Source organism: Aythya fuligula, unplaced genomic scaffold (genome assembly GCF_009819795.1).
Source record: "Aythya fuligula isolate bAytFul2 unplaced genomic scaffold, bAytFul2.pri scaffold_62_arrow_ctg1, whole genome shotgun sequence".
Taxonomy (NCBI): Eukaryota; Metazoa; Chordata; class Aves; order Anseriformes; family Anatidae; genus Aythya; species Aythya fuligula.
In genome coordinates, this window is record NW_022473996.1 from 61,952 (window position 1) to 77,232 (window position 15,281).

The following is a 15,281-nucleotide window of genomic DNA, read 5'->3' on the forward strand; positions in this document are numbered from 1 at the left end:
TCAAGGATGAATGTTTTGTATAATCTTTAACACAGCAGAGCAGATTTCAAGGGGAACCAAAACTGCACCACTCCAAGTCTCCCTGGTTTATACCCCGTCTTTTCAGGCTGAAAAGTTCAGTGCTTTTACGTGACAGCAAGGCGAAACGGAAGGAAAACGTGGTCCACTCAGAATGCAAAGAAAGATGCAGAAAACCATATGTTGAAAGGCTTTGAGAAAGCTGTATTTGAAAATTTCAGAATCAGGTCATTTCTAAAAAATATTTAAATAAATTATTCCTTTATGCAACTGCATCAACCCAGGCAAAGTCAAAAACAAAAACCAAACATCCAATACGAAGATTTTCTTTACAATAAAAGTTCTTCCAGGAAGTATATTAAATACATGACAACAGAGGAGAAAAAAAAAAAAAAAAAGCATCTCAGTTTATACTTACGGGCATCACATTTTAGAACAATGTCTTAGCCATTAATCATTTATCAATGATTCACAGAGAAATTAAATAAGTTATTCCGTAAAAGAATAATCTGATTTACAGTGTAGATGTAAGGCTTCACCGTAACAACTCACACCCTTCACCTGTCTCTCTGCATACCCAAGCTGAGCAATCTGTGCTGAACTCTGCTACCAGAGCGACACAGAGCCGTGGTCCTCAAAAAAAACCACACAGGTGGCGTTCAGCTTTGCTTTGTTAAGGTTCAACAAGATAGCGTTTGAAGTATCACTATACAGCAACCCATCATCCATCACAGTCAAAGGGAAGGAAAAGCTAGGAGCAATACACATTTGCTGTTTGAAGACGGAGGGAATGGATTAAGCTACACCTTGCGGAGGCACACGAAGCCTAGCTGCTAGTTATGCCATCGTATCGGCACTCATACAGTACTTCCTTTTAACAAGGTATAAAGCTTCTGTCTGGAAAAAGCTGGGGAAAAAAAAGATCATGAGAACTATCACTCTCCATAGTTATCATATTACCGGCTTTACAGAGCTCCAGTTCATCCAAAATACTGACTTGAACACTGATGTCAATGATAACCCTTGGTTTCCTTAGGCATCGAGTACAGATCAGAAAAAAACTGGCCCAAAACATTGATTTTCAACCACAAAACACTGCCAGAAATCTAGTACTTGCAACACAATTATCTGGTGTTGCAGTTAACACATTAATTCCGCAGACAACAGTCACAAGTACTTACTAAAAATACGGATATGTTTCCTAAAGGTAATGTGAAGCTTTATTTAAGATGACAAAGCTTTTTCGTAACAGTGCAGGGTGCAAATTTCCAGTACGAAGACACTCAGAAGATCTGCTGCTCGAAGAGGATCTTCTCAAACCCTGGGGGAGGCGTGTGGTAAAATTCACTGAACTGACAATCCAGAATGGCACTGTCATCAACTGTGGGAAAGAATCAAACAGAAGGAATTAGAGAAGGAACATTCAGAGTTTCACCCTCTATTACACCACCTTCCCAGATCATTCCTTACCTATGCACAGGAGAATCAAATGAAATCTCTCCAACAAATTTGCTACAGCCCTGTACGCATCCCCAAGGAGAGCCAGTCACCTCTCTCTGCTGATATTTACTTTAGCCAGCACCAGTCCTTGATTTACCCAGAGTAAACTACCTCTGATTTCACGTTAGCAGGGCTTCAGACAATTCCATTCAAATTTTCTACTCTGTTTTTCTGTAAATCTGTAGACCGAGGACACTACTAGATGCACACTGCAAGGCTGTCACCTCCACAGCTACATATTTTTTCTGTCCACTTCCTATTTTCCCGGAGTTTTACAGGGTTTCAGCTGTCTGCAATCATTTCTCTGGAGGTTACCAAGATTTCAGAAGTCTGCAGTGGCTGGTGTCAGACCATCTGTTCTAGGATGTAATACGAAGAGAGCTTCCTTGACTGCTTCTTTAAGTTGGAAGTTAATGCTTTTTACAAAACCATTCCCAGTTTTGGACCCCTGCGTAAACTGTGGCACATGTGTTGGTAACCTTCAGTACAGAAAAAAGAAACTCCTGAGGACTGACATAGAAAAACTTTCATGTACTGCACAAACAAATAGAAATGCCCTGCTGGACAGCAAAGCTCCCTTTCAAAGATATTTTTCTCCAAATAAACCAGGTATATGAACAATATTAGATCAAAATAGGGGAGATTCATCCCCGTAGTTCGGTTTGAAATTTAGATAGCTCAGAACCAAGGTAGGAAAAACCTCTTATTAGCACATTCATACAGTCCTGCAGCATTTATGCAGCGTTTGCATCGCCCTTGTGCAAAGGTGCCTCAAGTACAGCAGCTGTGGGGAGCAAACTTCAAGTTCACTTTCCTGTTTTGCACACTTGACACTGTGTTCACCTACTCCATCAGGTTTCTTTCAAACCGATATCCATAGTTCTGCTCTGAATTCTGGAAAGGGAAATGCTTAAGAAGCTCTCTTCGCTGTGCTCAGATCCTTTCCCATGACTAGAAGTGCACATTAAAATAAGGACTTTGGTATTTAAAATGTACACCAATGTTAAGTGCCACGCAAAATCAATTTGGAGGCTTCAGTTGTTACAGCAACATGTAAGAAACGTGATAGTTATTGTGAAATTATGCCCACTTGCAGAAGAGGAGAATAAGAAACTGGCAATGAAAGGCTGCTGCATTCCCCTGGCACAGAACTCAGAAAAAAAGATGATTTATAATAGGCTAACAAGCTACCGAGTGCTTTGTGAAAGCAACCTGCTTTCTCTACCACCATTTCCAAAATAAAGGGAAGACACAAGGATCAGCTATCACACCGTAACTCCTCTCCCACTGCTCGCCAAGCTTTTCACACGAGATCGGCCGTGCTGCAGGGCAGCTCCTGGCGGCCACAGCACTTCAGCAGCGCCATCATGTGGCTTACAGACACATCACAAAATGACAATATTTCCTCTCCTAATACCTTGGAAAGGTGTAAGTCTAAATTTATTGACTTCAAAGGCTTTACAGCATATCTAAGAGTATTTGCGTCCTGCTCATAAAATGCAGTATTATGAATGTGTCAAGATATAAATGGGAACATGCCAACAGTTCATTAGGAACCAACCGTGAAGTTAAATAATTATCCACATCATATAGCTAATGGTATCTCAAGAAAATGAGATAAATGAGCTTGGGGGAAGACACTGCTTAGACAAGACTCTCACGTGGGAACAAAGATAAAGCGAAGAAGACTGGAGGTGCAGTGCTGGGGATCCAATAAGCAGTGATTGTCTGCTGTAAGTTGTAAGACAACTCAGAGTGCAGCTCAGATTATGTGCTGCCTTTCGGATGAGATGTTAAACAGCCTTCTGACTGCTTGGGATCTACAAAAACACCGCCAAGTTCTGGAAGGGTAAATTGTTAACACACGCCTTGGCCAAATTCCAGCTCCCGTAATTCATAAATTCGTTCTTAAACTGCCTATGAGGGGATTAATCAGACGTGGCATTGGTTTCTGCTTCAAAATCACTCTGCTGTATCGATAGGCGCTGGCAAGAGCAGCCACCACAGCTCACCCACAAGTTGCAGCATTTCAGCACCTTGGTGCTACAGCAAGGAGCTTGCCCATCAGACAGCAAGCTACAGGACTATGTTAGAGTTACTGTTTCCGTAAGAGAATACAAGTGGCAATTCAGTATCTATTCATATTTAACACCGAATACATTTATGAAGTGTGAAATTAATGGGCATAAATGCCAAGCTGCAGAGATAAACTAGATTAGCCCACATGTCCATACTAGGTTGAATTTTTGTTTTTATTTCATCTGCTTCAGAGTTTTTTTACCCCGCAACTTTTAGATTAACTGCAGGAACTTCCCGGCTTGTTGGATGTGGACACTTTGTCAGCAGTGCTCTTTTTTTCTAGCTATTAAACAGCACTAAAAAATGAAGTGAAGATACCTTTGAAGTGAAATACCTTTGTATTCTCCTAGCTTTGTGTCTCCAAGCAATTCTTCATTGTAGTTGCCAGAACAAATGATTGAGGTGTGACTGGAAAGACGTGTGCTCCATCCAAGTGAGGAGGAGAATTCACAAGACAGACTTGGGGCAAAAATACTTTATGTACTACAAAACGGTTTGAAAATCTCCTACTTACCATAGACCACTGGATAGACAGTCCCTCGGATTCCTGAAGCTGGACAATGCATGTTCTTCCCATTTAAATATACATTTAATTCTACATGGTCATATGTAATGCCCTGCAAAGCACAGAAAAATAAAAACAAACAAACAAGCCATCATCAACAAGTTGATACACACAAGATTGCTACTTTAATTAGCTTTTTCAGCCACAGGCAGATTTTAACACCATTATGCAAACCACAGCACTCCAGAAAACTTCACTTGAAATAGTTCTGCACAGGCCTAGAAGTTAATAAATGATCAGGAACATTTGTATTTTCAAATACTTGGGATTCCTCAATGCTCGTTCAATTTAGATGCAATCAGTACTGTACACATCTTACTAAGGCCAGTTTACAAAAGACATTTCCAGACTATTCCTCACCACGGCTCAGAATCACAAAATTTCCAATGGATATTAAGCACTTTGCAGTCTTCTTTTCTGTACCTTCCCATGGAAATAACTTCCCTAACTAACTACACTATGAGCTCAGTTATTTGACCACCGCTCCACACACATCATGACAAACGTGCTGACCAGAGAGCAGAAAGCAAACACTCATGAGGTAATAAATTACTTATTTGTTAGACAAGTGATTTTTTTTTCCTGACTGTTTTGGTGTGGCTGAGTGTGGCACTTTGTGTTGTCATTTGCTGCCTCGGAAATCTCTTTTCATGACAGAACACAATGAATTGACATCTATGAAAACTGGGGGGTCACCAAAGTAACACATCAGCTACATTTTTGTGACTGATTGAAGTTGTTGGAGGCTACACTGTCTGACCAAACCCTGAAACAGCCTGCAACCCTCCACGAAAACAACTTCAGAAGGGGATTAAAAGAATAACGGAGCGTCTGAGGTGAAGGGTGGAGGAGTCAGCTTCAGCTGTTTAGGGCTTCTAGGGTTGAAATTTCTAACCATTGCTATACAGAAGCAAGGTTACCCAGCAAGAAAAAGCAGCAGGGATAAATGGTCTACATTTCATGGCTCCCACGTGTTTTTGAAAATAAGTCTTTAACAGGACATTGAGAAAACGACAGTAATAAGCTAGAAGCCTCTGAATGCCAAGCCATAAAGATATTTTGGGAACAGTGAGGTACAAACATCTTAGGATTCTCACTTTGCTCTCATTCTTCAATCGTCTTCCCACTGAGCATTACCCTCTCCTCATTTAATCCGCACTTAATCTCTCTCTCCTTCCCTATGAAATTTTGGCTAAAAATACAATCCATTGGTCAGCCAGGCCCTCTCTCTGCTCCCTTCTAATTATTAACCGATCAGCTGAGGGATCTAGAGTTTGCCCTTGTTGTTGCGGCCTGGCCCCAAACTCAAGCCCCTGCCCGTGAGGCTCACCAGAGAGCAGGACAGGTAGCCACTGCCGGGCTGTTTCACGGGTTGCCTTTGTGGAGATTTGATGTTTCTCTCTAAGCGTTGCATGCTCAGCACAAAGCATGTTTTTGCAGGCATTGCTCTCCTGCGCACACTGCCAGTGTACAGCCAGGGAAGCAGCTGCTGCAGCAGCTCAGAGCAGAAGGCCACGGTTGTTCACTCATCCAATGCAGCTGCAAGGGAGCCTCCGTTTTTTCGGGGAACTCCAGGCCTCTGGGTACAGCAAGGGACAGGCTTCCCCTATCTCTAGTTCTCTCTCTCCCCTCTTTGCTGGGAGGGTCTGGATGTGGGCATCTACTTCTCTGATTTGGCAGGTGGCTGCCACAGCTTGGGCCACGGCGTCTCCTTGGGCCAGACCTCAGAAAAGAGACACCGGTCCTCGCGGAGAGCTGCCGCCTGCTGGAAAAGCAAGACCAGGTTGTTCAGCAAAAGCTATAGCAGCAAATCCTCGTCTTGTGTGCTTGCAAGATGCTGGCAGTGCGTCAGGGGAGCTCCACAAGGATGGCAGAACAGGGATAGGGTTGTTACAAGGGTAGTGCTTCTGCAGATTTGACATTCCTCTAACCACTTCATGCCCTTCTCCACGGTAGGAAATAGGCTGCCTGTGCCGGCAACGAGATGAGAGAACTCTGCAGGCATCGCTGGCTGAGGAGCAGCTGAAGAAAGAAGGGGAGGGACAGCACGTGTGGGCACAGTGCAAGGCTCGTGGCGAAAGGAATGGGAGAGAGAGGGCCTGGGTATGCCAAGTGCTTTCAAGCACTCCAGAAGGAACCTCTCTCGTCTCTCAGGGGGCCATGTGCACACTCTTCCCCTTTGAGCTCTGCCAGGAAGCTTCTCTCAAAGACAAAACCCTGCCCTTTCTGAGCCTTGTTTTCCTTCGTGAAGGACGAGGGCTCCTGCAAAGCCCACTGCCCTGAAAGTGTTCTTGCCCTTAGCTTCGGAGGCCGACGGCTGAGGCCTTTCACGCTGCCTTTCTGAGAGAAAGCAGGCTGCAGGGAAGTTTTCCCCTGAGCCTGGGGAAACCCTGAGGGGACCACTGCCCCACTGCCATGGGACAGCTCCCACATTAGCAGCCCCATCTAAAAACGTTCCTTGTTTCTGCTTCCCCTGTAGCAGAAGACGCAGATGGAAATGCAGAGCTTGCAGAGGGAGAGTGCTTCCTCCATGGCACCCGTGGACCTGAAAGAGTCTCTGCAGATGGTACCAGTGGACACGAAACAGCAGCATGTCCTCATCTCTCACCCCCCGGAGAAGAAGGCTGAGGCAGCTCCTCTGAGCAAATCAAGTGCCAAGTAAGTAAGTGTTGGCCAGCTCCCACAAAGGCCAGGAAAAGCTGAGCTGCATCAGGCTGCCCGAGGGATCCAGCATGCGGGTTGCTCAGCTCTGGGCTTTGGCTCTCCATCCCCTGGCTGCTTCGGGGAGGCAAGGACCGTGGAGAGGCCCTGCCTCCAGGCGTCCCCCTGCAGACCCAAAGTCCTGAAGCTCCCCTGCAGCCGACAGTCACGTACCCACAGTGGAAGGGGGCTGTGCTCCCTGCTCCTGGGGCTGGGGGCAGGCAGAGCTGGGGACCTTCAGAGCCCACCTGAGAGTTTTTTTCTCTGTTGATGCAGCTGCACTTCAGTGTGGAGTGTGCAGGCAGGGAAAGTTCTGGAGAAGAGAAAGGAGGCCCTGCAGGAAGACAGGAGCAAGAGCAGAGCTGTGGACATCCGCGGGAAGACTGCGGAGGAGCTCCTGCTCTGGTAATCCTCTGCTGCAACAGCCTTCTTTCCACTAGCAACTAGGTGAGGCTGGGGGGGAGCCGGAGGAGGCAGCCCCTGCGCTCTTGTCTTTGACTCAGCGAGCTGCTTTCCTTGGACACAGGGACTCGGTGAACTCCACGAGGGTCCTGACACATGTCCCACTGACGGCAGTTCCCTGCTGGGGCACCGGCTTGGTGAGCAAAAGCTTTTGCCGCAAAACCTCCTCTGTTGTGTTTGCAGGCTGCCGACAGGGAGTCAGGAGAGCTCCACAAGGACGGGAGAACAGGGCAAGGGCAAGCTGCCCAGACGGGACTGCCCTCCTTGCAGGCCCATCTACTCTATGTTACTCCTTGCTTCTTTTCCTTAGGTGTACCTCCGACAGGTGTCCTGAGTTATGCCTGCCTGTCCTTGCACGCCGGCATTCCTCAAGACACCGTGCAGCGCTGCAAGCGAGAGACCCTGCTCTTTCTGCCCTACGCCCGAGCCAAGAAGCAGGGTGTTGATTTCATCTTGAAGGACACTGGCTGGCTGCTCCTCTGCAACAAGTCCAAGTGCAGTTTTCCACAGCCCGGAAAATCCCTGGGCTGGGGGAATGGCTCCCCCCTTCCCTGCCCACAGCAAGCCCCTCTCAGACGCTGCCACCAAGGCTCTACAGCCCTGGAATGCGGTGCCCTGGAGGCGCACTGCCTTTGTCTTGCTTCCAGGATTGCGCTCTACACGCATTTCTTATTTCAAGATTTAATAAATAAATAAGTGGCTGTTCTACAGGTTTCTTTCCACACCCGAATGGATCAGCGTGCACGCTCCGGGGCGCCTGCTCGAGGCTTGTACGGGACAGAAATGGGAGAGCTTCATTCTTGGTACCGGATTGCTCTGCTCAGTGATTATATAACATCAATAATTATGATAATAGTACTAAGAGAAATAACCCCCGCTAGCCACCCCTACATCTTGTTTATATATTATATATATATAGAGATTGTTTATATATTGTAGATACTGTTCAGCATGACCCCAGATGGGATGGAATACCCCTTTGGCCACTTTGGGTCAGCTGCTCTGGGTCTGTCCCCTCCCAGCTCTTGCACCCCCAGCCTGCCCGTTGGCAGGACAGAGTGAGAAGCTGAAACGTCCTTGGCTTGGTGTGAGCACTGCTCTGCAACAACTAAAACATCAGCGTGTTATCTGCACTCTTCTCATCCGAAGCCAAAACATGGCACCCTACCAGCTACTAGGAGGAAAACTCTCTCTGTCCTAACTGAAAGCAGGACACCCCACAATATAGTTGGTATAGTGTACATGTAATAGACCTGTAGGATGCTTTTTGGGCATGTCCATTAGAAGAAAAATCGAGGGATTATTTTGCTTTTGAATGGGAGAACCCAGAAACAGGAAGGAGACACCAGTTACGATGGACAGTACTACCACAGGGGTTTACTGAGTCTCCTAACCTGTTTTACAAATGTCGTGGTTTAACCCGGCCGGCAGCTAAACACCACGCAGCCGTTCGCTCCCCCTCCCCCTCCCTCTCTGGGACGGGAGAGAGAAATGGAAAGTGAAGCCCGAGAGTTGAGATAAAGACAGTTTAATAAGACAGGAAAATAACAATAACAATAACAATAACAATAACAATAACAATAACAATAACAATAACAATAACAATACAATGGTGATAATAGTACTGCTACTAATAATATGTACAAACAAGTGATGCACAATGCAATTGCTCACCACCCGCTGACCGATGCCCAGCCTAACCCCAAGCAGTCTGGCCCCCTCCCCCGGCTAGCCACCCCTATATATTGTTTAGCATGACGTCAGATGGTATGGAATACCCCTTTGGCTAATTTGGGTCGCCTGTCCTGGGTCTGTCCCCTCCCAGCTCTTACTGCACCCCCAGCCTGCCTGTTGGCAGGACAGAGCAAAAGGCTGAGATGTCCTTGGCTTGGTATAAGCACTGCTCTGCAACAATTAAAACATCGGGGTGTTATCAGCACTCTTCTCATCCCAAGCCAAAACACAGCATTCCACCAGCTACTAGGAAGAAAATTCTGTTCTAACTGAAACCAGGACAACAAACTTTGGAAAAATTATTGCAATCTTTTGAGCAGGAGGGAGAAAAGTGGATCCTGCCAGATGGCAGAGAGATACTGCCTAAGAGTCGAGAAAGAAGCTGCTCTTTCGGATGCATTTACAGCCCCGTTGGGGAACTCGAGCATTGAGCGGTCAGTTTTTAAAATTTCACGGGGGCGTTGGGATATATGAGATTGCTCGGCAAATTGCTCAAGGGTGTCTAACATGTCAGAACGTAAATAAGAAAAGTGTGAGGCAAGCACCTACTGGGGGACGGAGGATCGCATACAGGCCATTCGAAAGAGTACAGGGTGATTTCACCGAGCTACCCAAAATAGGACAATATAAATATTTGTTGGTGCTAGTGGATCAACTAACCCATTGGGTAGAGGCCTACCCTGTGGCGAGGCCAACTGCCGCTATGGCAAATAAAATTTTGATGGAAAATATACTACCGCGTTTTGGGTTGGTAGGGAGCATTGACTCTGACCAGGGGACACATTTCACATCTAAGCTGTTACGGGACTTAACCACAGCCCTAGGCATTAAATGGGAATACCATACTCCATGGCATCCACAAACTTCAGGACGAGTTGAGAGAATGAATCAAACGATTAAACAACAATTGGCTAAATCAATGATTGAAACCCAACTGTCTTGGATAAAATGTTTGCCACTAGCATTACTGCATATTAGGACTATGCCCCATAGTGAAACAGGTGTCTCACCTTATGAGATGTTCTATGGAATGCCGTATTCCCAAGGAATGCCATTGGATTATACTTTGATAGAGAATTAGGAAAGCCAGAAATATGTGATTATGACAGGGAAACAACTACAACAATTAAGGGAAGAGGGAATTTTAGCACAAAACGCCCCACTGGGGTTTGCTATTCATAAGATACAACCAGGAGACAAGATCTTAATAAAAACCTGGAGGGAAGAACCATTGAACCCTCAGTGCGAGGGACTGTACCTGGTTTTACTGACTACTGAAACAGCTGTGAGAACTGCAGAAAGGGACCCACGCATCCAGAATAAAAGGACCAGTAACTACTGAAACTTGGAGGGTTGAGTCCCCTCCTGGGGAACTGAAACTAAGGCTAAAGAGGGACTAATATTCTGGCAACGAGGCTCTGCATGAATTAAGGATGCCAAATAAAGGGGACAAGCCTGAAGGGAGGAAAGGGAAAAGGCAAGACCGGGGCAGGACCCTGCACTGCGGTGTGTATAGTCTACCGAGGGAGGCAACCCCTATGGGTATTGACTGCCGAGTGAGAGGGCCTCGACCGGACTTTTCCCACACTAAGGTCAGCTTGTCCCGAGAAAATAACATAAGAACCTTTTTTTTAAACCTATATAAAATTGTGATTCGTTTTCCAGGAGCTGGATCACCCTGACAGGCCAAACGGTAACACAAGCCTGAATCGACCCTGAAAGCGGGCCCAACCCCTTGACTGAAGGCGTTTGCCTATTATGATCCAGCTACGTGGGCAGAAGACAGATCCTGGGGCTATAGGACCCCATATACTTAATAGAATAATTAGGTTATTAGCTGTAATAGAAATAGTTATAAATAAAACCGGAGGTGCACTTGGATTAATTGCAAAGCAAAATACCAAGATGAGAACTGCTTTGTATCAAAATTGCCTAGCTTTGGATTATTTACTAGCACAAGAAGGAGAAGTCCGTGGAAAATTTAGCTTTAGTAATTGCTGTTTAAAGATTGATAAAAAGGGTGTTTCTTCCTAGTAGCTGATAGAATGTTATGTTCTGGTTTAGGATGAGAAGAATGCTAATAATATGCTGATGTTCTAATTGTTACAGAGCAGTGCTTACACCAAGCCAAGGATGTTTCAGCTTCTCACTGTCCTGCCAGCAGGCAGGCTGGGAGGAGGGCCGGACTGCTCGGGGTTAGGCTGGGCATCGGACAGCAGGTGGTGAGCAACTGCATTGTGCATCACTTGTTTCGTACACATTATTACTAGTAGTACTATTATCATCATTATTGTTATTATTATTATTGATATTATTTTCTTGTTTTTATCTCAACTCACAGGCTTCACTTTCCCATTTCTCTCTCCCATCCCAGAGAAGGAGGGGGGGAGGTGAGCGAGCGGCTGTGTGTTGTTTAGCTGCCCGCTGGGTTAAATCACAACAGAAAGAAAAGCTGTAAATGAACTTGTAAAGGAAATGAGAAAATTGGCCCACGTCCCAGCACAAACCTGGAAGGATATGGAATGGGATTTCTTTTCATGGCTGCCTGGTGGACCATGGGTTAAAAGAGTGTTATTTTTATTCTTATGTGGTGTAATGATGTTATTGTTTATACCTTGTATGATACCTTGCCTTACATTATTAATACACCGGGTGATAAATAGTACATTTGTAATAACTTCATTAAAAAAGGAAGGGGATATGTCAATTATGATGCTTAAGAATTGGACCCTCCAAGAACGGACTGATGAAATCCAGTTATTAACAACAGAAGAGACACAAATTGAGGATATTAAAAAGAAGATAAGGGATTGTGAAGAATGTTTTAACAATTTGTGTCCATAAAGAACAGTCCTGTCTGCCTCTGGGCCCTGCACTGGCAATTTAATTCTTGAACCACAGATGCAGTGTGTCCCAGTCTCCCCCTCATTCTAGTCAATTTATCAAGTCTTCAGAAAATACTCCTCAAATTTATGAACCTGTTTGCTTTTGTTATTCCGGACTTCTATTTCTAACAGTTACAGCCTTTTTTGTTGTCTTCTTTGAGATTAACTTAACACTGCTATAGGTGTGACTGTCCCTGTGAACGGCTGCTGAGGAATGTTTTAATTATTTGTGAAGTGTCAATAAGAAAGCTATTTGTGTTTGTATGAAGTCTGATGGTTTCTGGGGGTTTCAGAACAACTGATAACAACTAGTGACTGTTATGGGATACTATGCAGGCCTCTGATATCTGGCCAGGTGGCCAAGAGATTAAGAAGAAGAAAAAAAAGAAGCTGAAGGACGGCTAGGAGACAAGACCTGCAGGGGATGCTGTGTAAACTTGACACGGTGCCACGGAAGTACAAAGGGGAAGGACAAGAAAAAAACCTTGGAGAGGAAGACTACGAGCCTTCAGCATGAAAGACCCCTAGAGACCCCCAGAGGGACCAGCGGAGACTGATGCGCATGCTCCAGTAGGAGGGACTGGACCCCGGAAGCTAATTATAATAACCTATTTTTTTTTTAGAAGTAGTAATGAATATGTATTAGTCTAGGAGTATAAAAATCAGCTACTTGATGTGGCTGGTGTGCGTCCTGGTGGAGCGGAGACTCCCGGTGCACCCAGCGCTGTTTGCTTACCTCTATTCTTTTATATTCTTTTAATAAATCCTACTTTTTATTTAATCCTATTTTGAAGAACGAGCCATTTCTAACACCTTTAATTAAACCTTTCTCATCTCCAACCTCGAGTTCGCTGTGTTGTATTTTCTCCCCCTTCCTCTTTGAGGAGAGGGGGAGTGAGAGAGCGGTTGTGGTGGAGCTCGGCTGCTCACCTGAGTCAAACCACCACAGTACTCCAGAACCAAGTGGTATTGGGTTTATTAGTAGCCTCACAGGAGAGCGTGTGCTGTAATTACTGCTAGTTGCTCTATGCATGTAGATCAAAAGGGGCAAATGTGACTGATCTCCAAAATCTTTGGGAAAGAAACCCAAAAGCAGAAGCCCCTTCTCCACCTTCTTCTTGGGGCGTTGCTGCTGCAGCGAGAGGGGCTTCACTGGCCTCCCCCACAGGGCCTCCGGCCAAGGCAGAGGCCGAGGATGTACATTCTGCAGCCTCTGCTGTGGGAGGAGGCAGCCTGGGCACTGTGACCCAGGGAGCACTTGCTGCCTTGCTTGGGGCTCCCTGGATGATGGCTACAGAGTGGAATAGGACTGCAGCAACGATGGTCTCAACTCTTTCATCCAGCTCTTCGTCAGAGACACTGCAGGCATGTCGGGCACGTCCCTGGCTCTCCACCACCGCCACAGGGCTGCGTGGGCCACGTTCCCCCCTCTCTGCCCTCACTGCCCTGTCCCTGTCGCCAGATTTGCAGGGAAGAGCTGGCAAAAGCTCTCGCTGGCTGTGGGCCTCTGTGCCCGATGCCTTTGCTCTTCCTCTGGCAGAAGATGCAGAGGCTGCTGCTTGCAGAGGGGGCAGCTTGCAAGTGGCCCTTTCAGATGATGATGTCTGTGCTGCAGGCACTTGCTTGAGAGTCGCTGCCAGCCTTGGCAAAGGCGGCACGGCTGGCAGCTGCATTCCCTCGGCCTGCTGCACCCCACGGTGTGGCAGCGTCTTCATGTCTTGCAGCTTCTTCTCCATCTGCAAGAGAAGGCGACGAGAAAGGCCAAGTTACTTGGGCCATTTCTGCCATTCTGCTCCGTGTCCCCGCTAGAAGTGCTGCTGTGAGCTGCCCTGCAGCGGGCTGGGAGTCATCCTTATTCTGGTGCTCCATGCTATGCTCCAGGTCCTCTGACCAAGAACTCCAACGGGCACCCAGGGGAGCTGCTGCCTCCTGACAGAGCTGCTCTCCTGAGAGCGAGTGGGCAGCCCGGCCTACTTGCTCTATGTATGTAGATCAAAAGGGGTGAATGTGGTCCGCCTCCTCTCCATGTCGTTGCTCTCCCTGTGCTCCCCGTGTGTGCCAGGTCCCCCAGTGCTCCAGCCAAGGCAGATGCTGAGGATGTAGAGTCTGCAGGCTCTGCTCTGGGAGGAGGCACGCTGGGTCCTGTGGCCGAGGGAGCACTTGCTGCCTTGCTCACGGCTCCCTGGCTCATGGCTACAGCACGGCGTAGGACTGCAGAAATGATGGTCTCCACTGTTTCATGCAGATCTTCATCACAGGCACTGGAGGCATGTCGGGCATGTCCCTGCCTCTCAACCATCACCGCAGTGCTGTGCTCACTGGGGCTTGGACAGGCTGATGGTTTTGACTGTGGAGCCCCACGTGTCAGGGGAGGCGCTCTGTGTCCCTCATCTTCCAGAGCAGGGGCTGCTGGAGGACTTGCTGGCCTGCTCTGTGCCGGTGCTGTTGTTGAAGTGAGAGGCGTGCTGTGCCTCTCTTCCTCGGGACATTCTGCCAGGGGAGCAGCTGATGGGGCAGTGTCCGTGGTTTGCAGCGAGCCAGGAGAGGCGCTTGCTGGGTGTTCTGCTTCTTGTGCTGCCTCCCTGTCCACACTGCTGGCTGCGCTGCCCTCTTCCTGGGGAACGTCCTGTGGGTCTGTGAAGAGGCTGGCGAACCTGGGGTTGATCCAGGAGTTGAGGATGACGATCTCCTCCTCTTCGTTCCATCCCACAGGACTGCTTTCTTTCCTGCCCCGGCCCTGGCTTGTCACATCCTTGCCTGTCCCCTGCCTGGGTTTGACGTGTTTCTCTCTCCGTTGCTTTTGCTTCTCACCCTGGCCTGGGCTAGCTGGTGCAGGGTCTTTCCGGGCAGCTGTTGTTCCTGCGCATACCCGGGAATCGGGCCCTGGCAGAGAAGTCGTCCACGTCCTCTCCATGTCTGTCTGGACCCCGGCTGAACTTGTTGCTCTCAAGTTGCACCCCGTTTGTGCCAGGTCCCCAAGTGCTGCTGATGGTTGGCCGTGTTCCCAGCTTTTTTGCGTCTTCTCCGGCACTTCAGACACGCGGGACTGTGCTGTGTCCCGCAGTGCCGTGCAAGAGTCTGCAGGGCTGTGTGGGGCAGGGTGCCGGCTCTTCTTTAAATTCTGGGGCCCAGTTGCGGGCTGAGGTGGTGTTCTGTGTCCTTTGCTCGTGGGACGTCTGCCCACGGGAGGAAGCCTTGCCTCCCTCATGGCTCCCTGGTTCCAGGCAAGGGCATTTCTTATTGCACTGGAGACGAAGGCCTTTACTGGGTCTTCCATTTCTTCAGCAGGGGATGCAAGGCTGCTTTTGGACGAGTGCCGACTCTTCCAGTTTTGGGCC

At 47.6% G+C, this 15,281-nt stretch overlaps 1 long non-coding RNA gene across 1 annotated transcript; it reads right to left on the reverse strand.

Moving 5' to 3' along the window:
* Nucleotides 1–1,213: 1,213 nt before the first annotated feature.
* Nucleotides 1,214–4,209, reverse strand: LOC116501654. Its single transcript, XR_004254474.1, has 2 exons — nt 4,112–4,209; nt 1,214–1,399 (listed from the first exon to the last, which is right to left on the reverse strand). It is a non-coding gene; the product is annotated as an uncharacterized LOC116501654 (long non-coding RNA).
* Nucleotides 4,210–15,281: the final 11,072 nt, after the last annotated feature.